The sequence below is a fragment of the Myotis lucifugus genome, unplaced genomic scaffold, assembly GCF_000147115.1.
Source record: "Myotis lucifugus unplaced genomic scaffold, Myoluc2.0 scaffold_1320, whole genome shotgun sequence".
In the NCBI taxonomy this organism is placed as follows: domain Eukaryota; kingdom Metazoa; phylum Chordata; class Mammalia; order Chiroptera; family Vespertilionidae; genus Myotis; species Myotis lucifugus.
In genome coordinates, this window is record NW_005872368.1 from 71025 (window position 1) to 76296 (window position 5272).

At 41.9% G+C, this 5272-nt stretch overlaps 1 pseudogene; it reads left to right on the top strand.

Annotated features, from left to right (window-relative positions):
• Positions 1 to 3081: 3081 nt before the first annotated feature.
• Positions 3082 to 3196, top strand: LOC111824379 (annotated as a pseudogene).
• The last annotated feature ends 2076 nt before the right edge of the window (positions 3197 to 5272 follow it).

Here is a 5272-nt window from a genome sequence, read left to right on the forward strand (position 1 = left end):
AGGAGGGTCTCAAGTTACTCATTCAAAAATTAACAAAACTCAGGTACAAAGCCAAAGGGGTATTAAACATTGGGAGCCAATTGGAAACAAGGAAGGAGAGGCCTGGGGAAAGTCTTCCAATGACCACAGTCTCTCTGTTTTTGTTTGTTTGTTGGTTTATTTTTTCATATGTTTCTTGCAGGATTGAAAGTCTACATTACATGACATATAAAGATGCACCCAGAAAGTGGATGCAACGTTCCCTCCCAGCCTTCTTACCTTCTCCCTCTACAGGGCCAGACAGAGGCAGCTTATTCTAGATTTACCAGTAGTTGGCTGTAAAAGGATCTAGAAATTGTTTTCAGGTGAGAGGCAGGCTGTTGAATCTTTCATGGTTGACAAGATGTTCTAGTTCTCTGTTGCATCTCCACAAATAGATTAAATTTTGATTACACATTTTGCTTCACTAGATTGAGAAAGTGGGTTAGTCAATTCCTAAGCTTGAGGATAGGTACTAAGTGGTCCAGATGTGCCATGAAGTAGAGGACAATAGGGTTACTATCCATGGAGGGAAGCAGATATATTTGGAAATGATGGTTTAAATGGCCATATTATTGGACCAATTATTGGTATGAATAACTTTGCTCACCTTGAATAAGCTCAGGTAACTTTTTTTTTATTTCCAATAAAGACACAGATCAGGACCAGCTACACAATTCATAAGGTGTGGCCAAAAAGGAAAATATCAAGCCCATTGTTTAAAAATCACAAAGAATTTGAAGATGACATTACAGAGCTTTAAACCCTCTAAGCACAGATCCTTAGCAAACCTACAAGTCACACATCCATGAAGCTCACCCTGACAGGCTGCATATACATGAGTCCAGAGCTGCATACCACCAGAACTGCATCTCCTGATCAAAATTCCTCCAACACTGCCCCAGTTTCACTTAATTCTCTATATTCCCTGAAAGAAACTTGTCCTGCCAGAAGCTGCCTTTTATGTTTTCTTGGACAACTAATTGCTTCTCCAAGAACACTCATTGGTTCCCAAAAGGGAAGGGGGATGTGACTGAAATAGAATCCATAGATGCTATAGGGAATAGAATGTGGGTCTTAAATGGTCCTAGCCGTGAGTTCATTGGCAATGGAGGAACATCTGGAACACGGATCCCACCCCTGAACCCTCTCTTAGGACTGACCTCCCTCTAGGAGGCTTTTGACAGAAGGGGTTTTGCCTCATGTCTCTCCTCTGCTGTTCACTTGGCCATGCTCCTTGTCATAAGGAGCTCCTTTCCACATCCAGCTCTGCTGTGAGCCACCTGCCTCTCTGCTGCTGGTCCCCACCTGCAAGTCCATGAAGGTGCTCTCCCTTCCCAGAATGATGCTCCTTCCACATAGTCAGAAGGAAAGAGATGAATGTAGAGAAAGACATGGCTTCCTATTTTAGATTTTCCTATTATTCTTTTCCCCCCTTTATTCTTTACATCATAGACATACATGTCAATGTGGAAATATGTGGACTTTTTAAAATTTTGGGGTTATTAAAATACATTTCTTTAACTTCTATCAGAGTCTGCCTTGTGGAGTTCAAGGCTTTTTCTGCTGCTATGATCTAGTTAAATTTAAAGCTCAAAATTATTACAAATTTGCAAAAATAATAACAGGATGTGAAAGGAATCGTTTCTTGAACTGTCCTGACACTTCCATAATGAACAATTAACCTTGGTATATCAGTTGCCTATTGCTGCCATAACAAATTACCAAACATTTACAGTCCTGAGACAATGCAAATTAATTTTCTTAGAGTTCTGGAGGTCAGAAGCCTGAAATTAGTCTTATGGAGATGAAATGAAGGTATCCGTAGGGCTGTAGGTATCCCTAGGAGAGAATACATCCCTTGCTTCTTCCAGCTTCTAGAAGCTTACAGAATTCCTTGTTTTGTGATCACATCACTCCAATCTCTGCTGCCATCATTACATTGCCTTCTTCCTCCTTTGATCATGCCTCCCTCTTCTGAGGGCCTTTGTGATTACATGTAGGAGCCACTCAGATAATCCAAGACAATCTCTCCATCTCAAAATCATTAACTTCATGGCTTCTGCAATAAGGTAACATTTATATGTTCTGGGGATTAGGAATTCTAAACTTAGAGTTAGGAGGGGAGTAATTTTCAGCCTACCACATGTGGATAGGTTAACCTCTCTGTAACTCCCTTTTCTGATCTTTAAAATGGATTATTGACTTCATAGGATCAGTGTTTATACCAGGAAGTGGGGTTCTGCTGTAATAGAAATGCTTAAAATATGGATGTGGTTGTGGAATTAGGTAATTCACAGATGCTGGGAGAATTCTGGGGCACTTGATTAAAAAATGCCTAGATATCCTTGAAGAGTCCATTGCTGGGAATTTGAATATTAAAGGTGAGATCTCAGTTCAAAGTGAGGACCGTGGTATTGGACACTGGAAGAAATGTGATACTTGATACGATGTGGGAGAGAAGTCGCTGAGTTATGTTCTACTGCTGGGTGGAAAGAAGAGCTTGAAAGCAATACCCTTGCATTTCCAAAGACAGTTTGGAGAGTATAGCCTCCTTTGTCCTTGTAAAATGCAACAGTCAAGAAATGAGACCAATGCATCTATAAGCCAAGGACCTCCAAGGGTTGCCAGTAGCCACAAGGAGCAGGACCCAGCAAGATTCCTCTCCAGCACCTTCAGAGAGAACATGGCTCTGCCAACCATTTGATGCTGGAGCCTTAGAACTATGGGCCATAAGTTTCTGTGGCTTTAAGCTACACAGTTAGGGGTACTGTGTTACATCAGCCCTAGGAATCTCACACAACACCTTTCTCCTTCCTCCACATTTCTCCTGTCTTTCTCATGTTCCATCCACTCAGCATTCCAGAGATTTTCCCTTATGTCTGAGCTTACATTTACTAGAGTAAACCTTCCCACTGCCACACCCACATTTGGCCCAGGTGGACCACAGAGACTGCTGATGAGTGCAGTGCTGGCTTTCTCAGAAAAACCTTTAAACTCTGCCTGACCCTCTCTCTCAGGAATGCCTCACTGCCCAGGATGCCCTACCCTATAATCAGCTCCACCACACTCTCTTTAGTTTTGAAGTTTCTGTTTGTAAGTGTCCTAGAGAAATATAGTAGCTTTCTGTTCACCCTTTGCAAGTAAAAAGGGGTGGATCATTCCACTACTGACATGTAAAAATAAATAAATAAATAAATAAATAAATAAATAAATAAATAAAATAAAATAAAATAAAATAAAGTTTCTGAACTCAGGCCCCTTACTGAAGAATTTAGTGGTTCTCAACAATATATGCAGCACCAAAACAAACTGCCAAATTCTTTCTCTTTGAGAGAGAATGTGGAAATGAAGGGCTCCTGGACTCTTAAGGGAGTGGGCAGACTACCAGGCTGGTGTGAGCACAGCAGGTCCTAAGACCATCTCTGCCTGAGAACATGCCCCAGGCCCACTGGCAGGAGCCCACCTCACACTCCCACAGAACAACATATTAACACAAAAGAATAAATCATTTTACAAAAAATCACAGACAAAGACGACAGTATGGTGGTTACTAGCAGAAGGGAGGATGGAGGTGTGTAAGTGGTAAATGGAGTCAAATATATGGTGATCGGAAGAGACCAGAATTTTGGTGATGGGAACACCATGTAATATACAAATAATGTAACATAGGATTTCACACTAGAAATGCACATAAAATTAATAGCCAATGTCACCCCAATAAATTTTAATTTAAAAAAGTATAGTTTCATCTAAAAAACAGAGTAGGGCCTCATTCTTTGCAAAGTAAAACAAAAAGAGCGTTCATGCATTTAAATACACAGGAGCCACCATCCTCAGCCGGCAGCACACAATGCTAATGTATCTGACAGTGTGTCCCCTTCTGTTAACATCAGTGACACTGGTTTTGTTCCATGAGCGACAGAGCAGATTGTCATATTAGCACATCAGCACTAGTGTCTGCCATTAACACATGAAATGCAGTCAGGAAAGCTATGTGGGTCTGGTTCTGCCACTAGCAGAATCTATGGTTTTAGACAAAATAATATCCCCTCTGAGGCCTGGAATCTCTACAGATAAGAAGATAGATAAGTGTCAGATCATCTAAGTCTGATGCCTTCCAAGGAATGACACCGTACACCAATATGTGGAACTTGCCCATGAGAACAAGTCCTCAGACTCTCCCACTGGTTTGAATCCTGATCCCTGGCTGCTTACCCACACTTCCTCTCAGATGTTGGTTGGTTGTAGTGATAAACCTTTGACAGCGAACAGGCTTCCTTATGGAATACCACTTGGAGGGACCAATCCTGGGACTCTTGGCTTGAGGGGTCTGTGTGAAGGAGCAATATCACTGGGGGCCTCCGCTCCCATGCTTTGAGTGCCTGGGGTCATCAGAGTCATGTATAGTCACAGACAGTGACAGATCCCAGGCCCATCATTATGTGGCATCAACAGCTGGGAAGGCAGGAAGCAGGGCAGCAAGTGTGCTTCTCCCACAGTCTCTGCCACTCTCAGCACATCCTCCACTCCCTTTCTTACTCATCTGAAAAAAACTTTTTAATCCTCTTTCTCCAAAACTCATTCGTTTGCTTTGACAACCCTGAATTCTTAACCCTTCCATGACCCTAGGGGCAGAAGAAGAGGCTGCATAGAATAGCAATCCAGAAAGAATTCAGAGGCTGCCGGATCCATCTGTTAACATTCAGTCACTTGCCTCTTTTCTGGGATTTTCAGTTTGGTTTCCATAATTTCTGATGCTACCTGCACTTCTTCCTTTTGGGTTTAGTTTGATGTCCTTAGGTGCTTTATCACTACCAATTAATGTTGTAAGTACATCTTTACCAAGGGACAAAGTTGCAATTTTAATGTATACTATGTGTATCACAGCACAGTTTTGTTTTTGTTTTTTGCTTCTCATAATCCACTCAATTTCTAAGAAATGTGCCTTGGGATGTTATTGTAAATTCACCTGTGCACAGGAAAGCATGCATCCTGCCTCCACCACAGCACTTTTCAGTCCTCGCTTCCTTCTTGTTCTGTTTAAGTCATCACTTAAAGTTTTGGACACAGCACAGGCTAGAAAGGCTAGGTTATAGGGCCCATGTCACCTTATCTGTACCTGCTGAAGTATTTAGAGGGATGAGAGGAGAAGGCATGGCCAAGAAGAAACCTCACCATGGAGATCACCCTGAACAGTGTTTAGGATCTATTTGGAACCCTTCTGGGGTGGTGCTGGCCTGAAATTAAAATG